This window comes from Catharus ustulatus, chromosome 7, assembly GCF_009819885.2.
Source record: "Catharus ustulatus isolate bCatUst1 chromosome 7, bCatUst1.pri.v2, whole genome shotgun sequence".
NCBI classification, from domain to species: Eukaryota; Metazoa; Chordata; class Aves; order Passeriformes; family Turdidae; genus Catharus; species Catharus ustulatus.
The window spans coordinates 27,655,595-27,670,113 of record NC_046227.1 but is presented as its reverse complement, the minus strand read 5'-3'; the positions used below and the strand labels follow the sequence as shown (position 1 = coordinate 27,670,113).

Here is a 14,519-nt window from a genome sequence, read left to right as displayed (position 1 = left end):
CACAGCAACAAATAGAAAATAAAGAGCCTTTATGTTCTTAGTAGACTATAATAAAAATTATTAATGATGACAAGCATGTAATACCTCTAACATTTATATAAAACTAGTAATTACCCAAAATACAGATGGTAAGAACCTGTCCTGTGATAAGTCACCTATCAAACAAATGACTGATTCTTTCTAAAGCTGCCTATTTACAGAGGAATGTTCCCTCTGACTCCTGTAATCAGTGTAATTCAAGCAATATTTGCATTAAATATTTTGCCTCCATGTCTTTCACTAAGATGTGATTTTACTGGGTGAGACAAAATTTTGCTCATATTGTGACAGTTCTTAGTGAACCTCACTCATGGGTATGCAATTCCTGGTGCTGGAACCTGCACAAACCAAACCAAAGACAAGCTTCTCTATCAAGCAGCATAGCCCAAGACAACTCAAACAAAAATAAGCCAGTAAGTTAAGTTACAAGTTTTCTGAAACAGAAGTGAGACTTCCTTTGCTAAGGCTCAGTCATCAACACAAGGAATGCCAGCTGCAGTGATGTGACTTCAAAGGACACCTCACATCCCCAATGCCCTGCAGAAGCATCATCAGCCAAAAATATTTCTTTCCTGGTTAGGATTTCCCAATGCCTCCCCCAAATTAGTTCCCTGACTCTGTGCTCAACCAGCAAATGCTGCTGTTAAACTGGTTTTTCAAGCATGTTCAGACAGCTCTAAATAAATGCCCATTTAATATGGCTGTTCAAAACCTTCCTGTTCCTGTATTTGCTGGGCCACCATGAGTCTCCATGCAACATTTATTCCCATATGACCATACTGCCTGTGCTGTGCTGGGGGCAGCTATGTGTATCTGGATTGCATAGGTGATGCTTTTGCCCTTTTTTTCTTGGAAATTAATCTTTTGTTAGTACTGCTTTTGTGCATAATAAAAATTTGTATGCAGTGAGGATTGGAATTTTATTGATGGAAAATTGAAATACAAATCTTTTATATGAAAAACCTGAAGTTTTCCATTAGGAAATGCTATAGAAATTTTTCTGAAAAGCTCTAGCAATGTACACACCACCTTATTTTCTATGAACACTAGGCTCTTTTTGAAGTGCATTTCACAAAACCTGGTGCATTCTGCCTTTCAAGAGACACAAGGACAACATGGAAGGTGCTGCTCATGGGGCCCTGCTTTAAGTGCAAGCTAGGAGCAAGCCCAGGACACAGCTGTAAATGAGAAACAGAAATTTATGTTTAAATCACCACATGACCCATAATGAGTGTTTCCATATAAAAAACTCCTATTTGATTTCTAATTTTCAAGAAAATCTCTAAACCAAAATATATACAAACCAAAAAAGTTTTAAATTAAATCTGGACAAAAATTTTCTTAAAAAAAAAAAACCCAACACGCAATTTGGTGAAAAATTAATTAGATGCTGAAGTTTGCCTCCAGCCCCAAATTCAGGCTTATCCTTAATGTCAACTACACAAGTCAGATAATTTTAAAGTAAAATTATCTGTTAAAGCTTCACAATCATGTATGCCTGATCTTTTTTCTTCTTTGAAGTACTGATCTTGAATATTTACTGTAAGGTATCCCTTTAAAATGTTTTGATTGCCCAGATTATTCTTTGTCTTTTTTTCTGTTTCCACTTTAACATATAAACACACCCTGAAAATTCCTTCAGTTAATGCTGCATGTTGAAAATGATGGCACCGAAGTGAACAAAAGACTATCAGACAAGCAGCATATTAGACATATTTTTTGCTAATTACACAATATAGCTTTACCCTCTAAGCACCTCACTCTATTATTTTGTTTTACATTTTAACTCTTTTCCATCATTGTTAGAAACCAGTCTTTTTATTTATTTCAATAATTTTGTTCTGAATGCTGCAGTTGCTGTTACGTTGAATTTGACATCTTGTATTACTCTAAAAGGTGCAACTCAGACTGCTTAAGATAGCAACCATGCATCATGGAGACTATAAACCAAAGTAACCAACCAAGCTTGAAAAACAGCTTGTGAATCTTCCAGAAAATTATGTCTCTACTTTAAAAGATCTAAGTAATTCACTCAACCAAGAGATTTTGTGTAGATGTAATTAACTTCATTAATTCTACCCTGTAAATGCAAGCAATAATTGGAGGGAGGGAGGAGGGTACAGCTTCTTAAAATCCATCATTCAGTTTCTATCCCTTTCTATCAGAGGTTCCTGACATGAATGGAAGGGGAAGAAATTCCTTTAAACAAGATTTTCTGCCAGTGGATGAAGTTTTGTGCTCTTTACACTTTTGTCTCCTTAGCTGCTCCTTCCCATCCTGTTCTTGCAAGAGGTTTCTGGGCCCCACAGGTGGCTCTTGAGCAAACTGTAGCCTGGTTCAGAACAGCAAACCTTATTGACAGCAACAGAAAACTCCAAGCAAGCGGCAGAAGTGAAGTCAGTAATAAAAAAGATGTATTAATTATCATTTATGAGTGTAACAGTCAATACTGTTCAACTGTTTAACCCTCCTGTGGCTCATAACACCATCTGCTTTATGACTTCAGCAGTCAGTGCTGCATTTGTTGTTTCATATTTATTTTTAAAACAACTGTCTCCAAACTCTGGCCGCTATTACAGATTAAACAAACTCTCAAGCCACAATTCCCCACCACCCACAGCCCAACACAGAGCACAAGCAGAACCCCACCATGCTGGGACGTGGGGGCAGCAGCTGCCAGTGGCACCCAGCTGCTCTTCAGCTCCCTCACAGCAACATCAAGCAATGAGGATCCAGGACGTGGGTGCTGATCCCCCACAAATCCTCCAGCAATGCCTTACTTTCAAGATGCTTTTCAAAGAATATGAAAAGAAAATGTATTCCCCCCACCCCTACATTACTGACTTGTAACCCAATGAGTGAATTATTATGCCCAGTTTAATCAGAAACTTAACAAAAGATGCTGTAGTCCTCATCCCAACAAATTATACATTAGTTTGTCATTCAGGAGGAGAATGTGATTAACTCATTCCTGTGTATCCTCTACCTGACCCAGCACAGCAGCTCCCTCAGCTCCCACCACTGCTGCAGAGCACTGCAAGCAGCCTCTTCTAGCTCAGAGCATCACACACATGGCAGACATTGCTTGAGTTTGGTTCCCCCCTACGATCAAGCATTCATTCTAAGGGAAATCCCAGCTGGATGGGCAGAACAGACAAGTTTTCACCTTTCTCATTTTTTTAATAGAAATTTGGTCAGAGGAAAGGCTGCTGGATTCAGCCCTTCCCCTGGCACAGCAGCAGTTATCTTCCTCAGAGTTCACACACCCTGCTCTTAGATGCAGTAACATTTCAGGGGTTTCCTAACTTCCCCTGCAGATACTAAAATCAGTTCTTACAAATACCAAGTACAGCAAGGCTCTGAGTAGAATCAAGTGAACATCAGCCTCCTGCACTTTTTCACAGTTTTTAAAGACCAGGCTGAAAGCACGAACGGTCCCCTTACCACACTGAACTGAGAGCATTTGCTTAACTTCCTATAATTTTGACTAAAGTATATCTAGTCCAGAGAAAAGAGAATGTAAAAGTCTGTCTTGGTCCACACACACCAGGAAATTAAAAACTCACCAATTGCAACAGCTGTTTGAACAATTCAGTTTAAATTGTGATTTTCCTCCCAATTTAAAGCAAATGCAAAGAAGATCTCATTTTGCCTTTCTTGACAAAACAAAACACAGTCCCTGGATGCTTCCTTCTATGAAATTAACCTATAAAAAACAACTTTTACATTTAAGGTCCATAAGTAAAGTATTGAGCTCCAAGTCTTCCACAATTTTTCTTTGGACATGGAATTGTTTTTATGTCTTGTTTAAATGTCCTCCTTACCGGTCAAGCACTATTTTTAAATGGATTTCTTTCCTGGATACCAATTCTGTTTCATATGATGGGTCTGCTTTTCTCCCTTCTTAATATATGCCTATACATTTAGCTATAATTTAAAACAGGCTTAATAAACAGCTCCCTTTATCAGGGAATCCTGAAAGCACTGCCCACATATACCATTCCTCCAGAAATCTTTAGATTTTTAATTTAATTCTAGCAAAATACTAATAGCTGCAACATTTACTCTCATAGCATCAATTATCTTTGGCATGATTAAAATACCCCCAAAAAATTGCCTTCTACTACACACAGTGAATAAAACTTGCATTGTGCCTGTTCTTTGCCAAATTGACTACAGTCATTAAGGAGAGTAAGTGGCAATCCTCTTTCAGAAGAGGCATCCTTGCATCAAGCAATACAATTTTCAAAAGAAAACAACCTTTTCATTGATGTAAAAACACTTCATGGCTGAGATGTGGTCCCAGTCTTTCTGCTAACATATGGAATAAACTTGAAAAGTCAGTATAGCGGGCCTGCCTCGGATTCCACAAAGGCACTTGATTGCAGAGTGGCATAAATTGTGTTTGGAAACTCAAAAGAAAAGAAATACATACTCAAGAATAGCATCAATAAAAACCGAGAACCAAATACAAACACTGCATGAATGAAAGAACAACTACAAGGTCATATGCAGCTAATTCAAAATTACAGATTCACAGATAATTCTGAAGTGGAAGGAACCCACAAGGGTTGAGTCCAACTCTTCAGTGAATGGCCTGTACAGTGATTGAGCCCACCACCATGGTGTTATCAGCACCATTAACACCATGCTCTAATCCTAGTTTGATGGCCAAGATATCATTGGTGCTATTAATTGCTGCTTCTATCACTGGGTGCTGTTAAGCACAGCCTGGACCTCCCTTTCTCCCTGGGTACTTGATGCTGATGCTTCTGTTATTGCTCTATTTCAGACCTCTGTTTTTAAAATAAGCTGAAGCCAAGGGCTTCCATTCATTCCCCCGGCTTTATGTGGCACTGCCAAGACAGCATCCCAATCTCAACTGGAAAGATTTAGGACTTGAGTACTTTTTTTTCTGATTGAAAACGAAGCTAACTCAATTTAAACATTCTGTGAGACAGGTGACAGCATCCTTCTGGCATCAAAATGTAAGAACCGAGTTCTATCATACAGAACCTGTCTGAAATAAATTAAACCCAGAGCTACATTTCAACCCTCAGTCTTGTCTAGGGCACAAGATCTTTTCCTGTACTAATCTACAATACAGCCCAATTCCACCTTTCAACAGAGGGTTGCAGGGCAGATTCCAGCTGACACTGCTCCAATTTCTGTCTGACATAAACAGTTGGCAGATTGAGATGCCCATATGAAATACGTACTAGAAACTTCTTAAAATGTAGACGCAGGAGGTAATGATCTTCAGAGGGGCAATTTCTCTTTACACTATCTTACAGCTGCTGCAACAGAATCTGTCAGCATTTGCTGCCCAGTTAACAGCAAGGTTATCAGCAAGAGTTTGACATTTCTATATAAATTTATTTACTTGCAAAATTTAAATTTGAGAGTCAAGTTGAAGTAAAATAGTTCCTGTGATTTGGACAAACTTTCTCATCGGGGTCAGAATTTCAGTAGAGCCAATATCCCAGAAGTGTAATCACTACTGATGAGGGGAACCCACAGGGAAGCCCCTGCCAAATCAGGGTGCCAACAACCAGATCTGACCCACAGATAAAGTCATGTCTGCTGCTTGTTGGACAGACATAGCAAGGCTGTGTGCAAACTGAAAGCATGAGGGTCAATGCACATGCTTTCCTTTTTCCAGTGTACCTCTCAGATGAAGAACATGCATTCTCTGCATAAGCACTGTCATGTGCATCCTTGTAAGGAGAGTATCCCTCCCAAATGCAGAGGTTAGTTAAGAACTTTGTAAAAAAACACAATAGAGCTCAGAGACTCAAAGCACAAAATTTAGCTTGTCAAGTGTTTCACAGAGAAGACATTCATCCTGAGGGAAATGACTGAACACATATAACCACAGAAACAGAAAAGAAAGCTGACAGAACATAATTGTGAGAAACAAACTAAACAGAATGCAATTGAGAGTTATTACGACAATCACAAAACCACTCTGCAATTCCTGAGCTGTTGCATCTTTTTTTATGTGCACCCCGACTCTAAGGAAACCAAGACACTTAAGTACACACTCTAATTGCATGGCTCACTTCTGGTTTGTATTGTAAATACTGCTCCTGTTTCTAAGTAATTTTTATTCTTACACACACACATCCCTCCCCAACATTCAGTAAGCATATTAAAGTCTTTATTTTTTTGTTTACTCTAGATTACAAGAACTTGACTGCACCTGTGAGAAAGAACAAGCTGAAACAACCACATCAAGAGGCTGCAGGGTGCTTTTATCTCATTTGCATGGATGAAGCCAAGCCCATGTGAACAGTGGACCTATACTGTTTTTAACATTCTCCCAGCATATTAGGCAAGCACATAACCAATCTCTAAAAATACGTCAAAGAAAGTATCACTTAATTCTCCTGTGCTCTACTCTCTACATTTAGTTATTACAGATTTAATGAACTAAATTCTTTACAGAGTTGGCTCCACTACCACAGATTTAACCACAGTTGTTGACACCCTACACCTGCAAATACAAAGCAAGTATTTCAGAATTTGGGTAGAGATTTATAAGTCTGGTACTGTACATAAAATCCTGTTTTCAAGAACTGAACAGGCTTAATCTAAGCTTTTGGATATACAAAAAGGTAGCTTACAAGTAACAAAGCTTCCTTCCACATGGCAGAGAAGGATTTTGAAGCATTCTAACAGTTCAACATCAACAATGGGAAAAAAATGGCAAAATATGTAAATTAGAAATCTGCATTGCAAGTTTATACAAGTGTTGTAAATTCTATTCAGCAATCCAGAGACTGACATTTTGCTTGAACAGATAAACAAAGTGCTCAGCTGAATGATATTTGCCTGAAGATCAAAACGATGATTTTAGAATCAGTTTAGACCCTTTACTAGAATATCTCCTATTCTTTAATAATATGTTTCTTGGTTTCAAAGGGGACCAATTATTTTAGCCAATTATTGTTATTATACATTTTACTGCAGAAAGCATCCATTTTATCTGTAGCTAATCCAAGTGCAATGAACCTCTCTTAATGCTTGCAGAGCATCTCTGAGAGAAGAGTGCTGGCCTGGGGCAGCAGGACCTGCATCTCTCAACATGCCTTATAAAATAGGGCAGGCCACTTGTCTTCTGCTTCCCTTTTCTCTCTTTCCCCTGCCCTCTGCCTTGTTTATTCAGGCTGTGAACACATGGAAATATGACTCACCATTAGTATTAGAAAGTCTGTTAAATCAGGTTTTCTCTTCAACTGAGGTGTATCCCACCATCCCATCCCAGTGCAGTGCTGGGATACAACAAAAAAGATATTTAAGTACTTCCTAAATCTGTGACACTAACAAACACTTGTATGAATTCTCTCACCACAGGTAGTTGCTTTCTACTCTTAACACCAGTATCTAATAAAACATGAAAATTCAGGTGAACCATTGAATCCATCTCTGCCATTTGTTAAAATTAAAGCTACATAACGGCGTGTGCTAGTGTGTACAAAGAGATGCAAAGCAATTGATAAAAATGGCCAATAATGCAGTTGGGGGTTAAACCTCCTCACTAATTCTGAAGCTAAAGAAAGGATGTCACTAACAAGTTGACAAAGTACACGACAAGAAGCCTTGGCTCTAGCTCTCCTGAATGAACACCAACAACTTAAGTGCTTACAGTATCACACAAGGGGAGCACTTTCTTTTCTCTTTCCACTCCTTTCAAGAACTCCCAACTGCACAGCACACTCAATTACCACATGACTAACTACAGAGCCTTACCTGCAGCAACAGAGAGCAAAAAAACAATCTCAATCAGGGAAGATGTTCTGTTGTTACCTTGATAGTACCTGCTCACACCACTCAATGGTGCATGAAATTCTTCTTTTTAAGAAGCACAGAGGCATTTTGCTTTGCATCAACAGAGTAACAAGAAGCAACCATGCAGCAAGGATTGGCAGCTACATTAAATACTGCCTAGTGCATCCACTAAGCAGGACACTAAGTGCAAGGTTTCTCCTTTTTATTATCCCTGCTGCGAGTGGGGGAAATAAAGAGCTGGAAGAGCTTCACCGATGTAATATCCATGCAGGTCTTGTGACTTATATGAAAGGTCACTGGAGTGAGCTTTCAAATTTTCTCTGCATGAACAGTTTCAGTGTTACTTTAACATTAAAATGCATCAGGCACTATTTAAGGTACATAGTTCATTGTAAAAGACATCTTTTGCAGCACTATAATGAGTCCTAAACCCATCGTATTTTTTAAGGGTCCTGATCAATTCTTTAGGTTCATGTGATTAATTAAAATTATAACACCACCACCTTTCTCATGTATTCAAAAGGGATAGCTCTTATCAACAAATAAAAAAAGTAAAACAAAAAAGTTTCTAACTGTGGTTATACTTAATGCCCTGTACCCTAGAAAAACTCCAGCATTCTTTGCAAAAAGCAGAAGACCTCTCACTTTCAAAACATGTCACTCCCTCTGGCTGAGTCACAGATTTCCAGCTCTAAAAACAGGAAAAATCTAAAATATCTACTAAAAATCTGCATGAGAAAGCTTAATTTACAGCTTTTGAGGAAGCTGCAGCACTGATCACAAGCTCCTGCAGCACAATTACAGCTACAGCACAGCCACAGAGCTACAATAGCACATGCACACGAGAAACACTAAAAAACCAAAGTGATGGCAGGAAGTGATGGAATAGCTCTGAATGTCACCACTAGGAAAAAGGCAGGGCAAGCCACAATTTCCCTGGGAATAGATTATTTATAATATACAATATATAATAATATAATTGTAACAAAAAAACTTCTTAAAGAATTTTATCAGGTCTTTGGTCCTGCTCAGTTAAGGTTATACCACGCGGCCAGCAGAAGAATTCAAATACTCTCCAAAAAATATGTAAAATAATGGAACAGCTGCCAAAACATCATATTTCTTCAATTTACTTCTGCTCTTCTCAGCACTGACCACGGTTTTGGGAGTTTGGCTGTTTTTAAACAAATATTCTATATAAACCACATTTTTTTACAATGTCAGACTACAAATTTTCACAACAGGGTAGATTATCTCAGGACCCATGTTATGCACTGTTTCATCAGTATGAAAAGGCAAGCAAATACCCCTGTTTTACATGGCTCCTTTCCCACAAGCAAGGCATTTCTTATCAGAAGAAAAAAAAGCACAGGTGAAAAATGAGCAATGCAGAAAATATTCAAACTTTATTAATGAGTAACCACCTTTTTGTGTTTGCTTCAGACTTGTTTTTCTCTCCTAAAACTAACTCCTAAAAACAGTATCTGCTGAAAATAATGAATAAAAATTATTTTGTTTATGCAGTTGTGTAATGCTTTTACTAGAACTCAGAAATCAGTAAAGTGGGGTTAGTTCAGCATTACCAAGTAAAAATGGTCTTTCATTGTTTATACTTAATTTCTTATGATAAGAAACATAAATATCATGTTAATTTTTTGAAGAAAAGCCTGTTTTCTTTAAAGACAACAGATTCAGCTTTTGCAGAACAACAGCTGATCTACTCTTTTTCTCTTGAATAGAATTCGAAACTAATAGCTTGGAACAGTATAAACATACAGTTAACAAAATGAATGCAATACAACTTCCCTGAGTAGTTAGCTACTTCCATATTAAGAATCTATGAGAAAGCCCAGGGGACTTTGATAATAGGGAAATTCTTGTTGTCATTCACATTATAGAAGTTAGCACCAGCTACCTTTATGCAGCATGGCTGATACGCTATCAAAAACTCCCAGAAGAAAGGAGACTGCCAAAATTTCAATGTTTTTAAAATGCAGCAAGGCAGTATTTTAACACCTTTTGTCCGATTCCACAAGGCTTTCCAGAAGGGGAGAGATACCAGCCAGAGGGGCCACATCCTCTTCTGCATCCCACTGGTGCCTCCATCACGAGGCCAGACATCCGTCACCACCAAAGCCACAGGAGAAGGAAGAGCCGCGCTCCTGTGCGTCAGCAGCGCCCGGAGAGCCCCGCAGGGAGCAGGCGGCTGTGGCCCCACACCTCAGGGCAGGCAGGGCTGAAGGAAGGGTCAGTTCACCCTCTGGCTGACAACAGAGTGCCAGGCAGAGTTCAGAGGTTTGGCTGTGAAGAGGCAAAACACCGGGATCTTGTAGGAGATAAGGCAAAAAGGTCAATTGTGTCCCAAGATCTTGGTTTCAAAAGCACCTCTCAAGACACATCACAAAAGCCATGCTGCTGACCTACCCTGCTGTGCAGGCATCTGCCCCCCTCCCCATTTGCAGCTGGCTACCTCAGTCCCATTTCCTACTGTCCCTCGCAGTCCCAATTTCTCTGTGCCTTCTACTCAACTTGCTCCTCCACCTTCCCCATTCACAGCACTTCTTGTCTTCTGGCTCCAGACCTTATTTCTGCATCTGTGCCTCCCATACTTCACCCACTACCTTGCTCCACACTCTCCCATTCTCTCCCTCTTCTCATCTATCCACAGGCTTTTCTAACTCCTTTGAGCATCTTGCATCCAACCTCTCCTTCTTCTCAACAACCAAGAGGAGTGGAGAACAGAGGAAAATAAGAGGACAAGATGGTCATACAACAACACAGGTGAGGTAGGAAATAGAGAAGAAGCAGTCATTAAAAAGAACTTGGGTCAAGAGAAGGTTATGGGGAGTAGTAAAAACATATAAGCATACAACTTAGGTATCAGTAGGTATCAGAAGGTATCAGTACACAGCTGCCCTGGTATTACACCCTCTATAGTCAACTTCGGGAAGCTACTGTTGACAAAATATCTTCCTATCAGGACCTGTGTCATGACCCAGTTCAGGGAAGGTTCAGTGCTTTAACTCTTGCTTGTGTAAGCAGCTGCCTAAGAAAAGCAAGGGATCATATTTTAGACTAGTACATTATTTCCCTATTCATCAATTTCCCAACATCAAGGTGTATCAAATTACATACAGAATCACAGAATTGTTAGAGTTGGAAGGGGCCTCTTGAGATCCTCTAGTCCAATTCCTGAAAGTCACCTGGAACAGGTTACACAGAAAGGCATCGACAGTGTTTCCAGTGAGGAGACATGATTCCACAACCTCCCTGGGCAGCACGTTCCAGTGCTCTGCCATCCACAACATAAAGCCCTTCCTCATGTTGAAGTGGAATTCCTTGTGTTTTAGTTTATGGCCGTCACCACATGCTGACTGTGCTTGTGTATGCACTGCGCCAAAGCCTAAGAGCATTATCCCCAGACAACATGGCCTTTATTATTGTCACATGAGCTACATGCAAATATAATTATTTTACTTCCCACCATGGAAAAGTTCTTTTAAATCAACCATGCAGCTCCCTGACATGCTTCACTATGTGGTGTTTAAACAGCTATCCTAGTACCTCTCCACATCTGCAAAGACATGAGTGAAGAGTGCAAAGGGCACAGCAGCTGCATAGGACAGCAGCATAAAGAGAATGCATGGAAACACAGCAGCCATCAGAGCTGGGGTGGAGTCTCATCCAACAGAAAGACCTATGTCCTCCTTTGAGGACATCTATCTACAACCTCGATTGACGCTTCTCAACTCAACCTGGCCCAGGAGGAGGTATAGGAAGTGCTACTAAGAATCAAGCTAGCATTGCTGTGATGAACACAGCATCATCAAACTTATAAAACTCACCACCTGGTAATGAAAGCTCTGTGTTCCTAATCACTGTGTATTAAATGGTCTTTCGCAGCATGCCTGACTCCAAGGAGAGTAAACCAATCAATACTCTACGGAGCCCTCAACTCTGGAAGCACTTGGACATTAATGTAGCCACAGTATATAAAATTAAGCAACAAAAGCAAAGTTTGGTTCAGTCTTCCTTTTTCTTTTCTTCTGATGAAATAGAGGAAAAGTATGTCTATACAAAAATTCACACCAGCACTCATCAAAATAAATTTTGTAAAACCAAGCTGATCAAATACCTGCTCTAGTGGGATTTACCTATATTCAGCTCTCTAATTGCTTCTTTCATCTCTCCACATGAAAAGCAAAACTTCGTCTCATTTCTTCCAAGATTTGTTAGCTTAGGAAAATGAATCCCTTTCATAGGATTTGATAGGTGTGGATCAGTATCACTTACAAGATAATGAAATACACATCATTAAAAGCATGTGGGAGCTGTCTCCAGGATGAGAGAGACAAACTGCAGCAAAGCAGGTATTTTCCTTCAAACTTCTTTTGTATTTGGCTAAAGTGCATCAACCACTTGCATTTCCACCAAATACATGCACTTTCACTTCTTAGGAGTCAAGGCATTGTCCCCCTACTCCTTTCTTAGCTGAAGCCCTAAGTTCACATTTAACTTTTATTCAATCCAAAAGAGCTTCTTGCTACTGTTGTTGGAGTCAAAACCTTTGCCATTTGTAAGAGACATAAAACGTATAAATTGCTAAAATGTACAAACGGTCAAAGTCTGGAATGACCTTGGGACCCCCACCATTGAGAAGACAAGAAGAGGACCAACAGGATGTTGTCTGGGTCTATGAGTGGTGATACTTTTCTACTTAATCTGTCACTCCCCTTCTCCCTCTCTTCTTATTTCTATCTCTTTCTACCTCACATTTACCATTAAATAAAATCCATACTATGGACTGGACATATGGTCTCATCTGCACCTTAATTTGGACAAAGGCATCTCTGTAAAAATCATAATTACTGGATACTAACACTATAAGTACTAAGTAAAATCACTTGTTTATTATGAGGCTGTTCTCTAATCTTTGTATCACACTTTCCTTTCTTACTTGCTCCCTTGCCATTCTACTCATTTTTGAATCTGTAAGTTTTCCCATGGGTATTTCTTGTAGGCTGTACTACCCTACCACAGTCAGAATGCCTAAAAACTTCTACTGTTGAAGTATGTAAATCCCTTTGGCTTGATGTCACTAAGTTAAAATCCTACAGCATTACACCAAGTCTTATCCCACATGTTTTCAGCTGAGGTTCATGTTTGAACTTACCACATGAATTATCAAATTGGTAATTTTGGAATACTGGGCACTCATCTTGCAGTCATGAATCTGAGATAAGGAAAGTCTGTTTCTGAGATCACGAGAAAAAAGGAGATGAAAATGCATTTCTTTGCCAAAGGTGAAAATTCTCAGACTTTCAAGGTCCACAAGTCACCTCTTTTGTCCTTCTGTTAAGCACCTGTGACAAGACAGAACTACGAATACTTCAATCAAAAACTACCATTTCCTTGTGAGTGCCACTATGAAAGTATTTCCCATAATCTGTTGATATCAAAGCCAAAGGCATTTCACAAACACCTCCTAGATTAAAATGTCAGGAGAAAACAAGGTCACTTGAAGTCACCTCTCACCTCCCTTCTGTCCCAGTGACCCTGTATATGAGTAGGGCTATCCAAAGGTCCCCTGAAAGCAAAACCAGCAGCACCAAGTGACAATCCAGGAGCTCCAAATATGAAAGCTGCCATGCACAATTCTGTTTATATATAATGTGTAGTTTACTTTATAGGGAGAACAGTTATTAAGACATTTTTATATTAGTAAAGTCCAATTTAATACTTGCACTAAATATTCATGACAATTTTGTCATGCTGCATTAAAGGATTTAATCTCAAAATTCCCAGATGGAAGAGAAAGAACTATCAAATGTCTCACAGAAGGAAACCACGATGCATGATTTAGGAGAGAGCAATAAAATAAAGGGTTTGTTATTCAGGAAAGGAGTAACTAGTCTTACAAATAAAAACTTTCATGGTGTCAGTGGACAAGCCAATCTTGATTAAAACCAGAATCTGATTATTGAAGTCTTCTCTCTACCTCATAATGTAATCACTAGAATAACATTGCTCTTTAAATTCAATTTCAGTAAAATGAAGTTACTAAGATTGTCTATGCAATCCACATAAGCATATATAATTTTATAAAAAAGGACCAAGAAATAGATTAAATTCCACTTTTACAATATGTCTCATCTTCAAATTCAATACAAAACTGTTCACTGTATTCCAAAAATTAATGAAAAATATCACCATGCTATTCAATTTATTTAATGTAAACTGTCGCAAAATATTTCATTCTTCATTGCCTCTTCTTGCTTATATGGGAACAAAATGAAGACTGACATATTGCTTCTAGGTCTCACCTTGTAACTAGAGCTTAATAGAACCCCCTTGGTGAACCAGATCCAGGGAAGTATGTAAGCTTTTGATTTCAAGTTAGATATATAAACATCTAACAGTCGTGTGTGCTTGTATTTACAGTTCTCAGGAAATGAAACACTCAAGGCACAAAATGTACATAAACACTCAAGCATCACGTGATGAATTGTAGCTAATTTTAATCATGTAAACAACAAGGGTCCAATCCAATAGCACACTGAAGTAATTTCCCATTTAATTTCAGTCTTATTAAATCTCTAAAGATAATTGGAATTTAAACAAGGACTCTCTAATCTTACTGCTAAAGAAAATGCACCAAATAAGATGTGTAGCTCCATGGCACCCTCTAT

At 38.9% G+C, this 14,519-nt stretch overlaps 1 protein-coding gene across 1 annotated transcript in view; it reads right to left on the bottom strand.

Annotated features, from left to right (window-relative positions):
- SLC49A4 (solute carrier family 49 member 4) overlaps positions 1-14,519 on the bottom strand; it is a 69,697-nt gene that overhangs the window by 51,281 nt on the left and 3,897 nt on the right. The gene's annotated exons all lie outside the window — the stretch shown is intronic.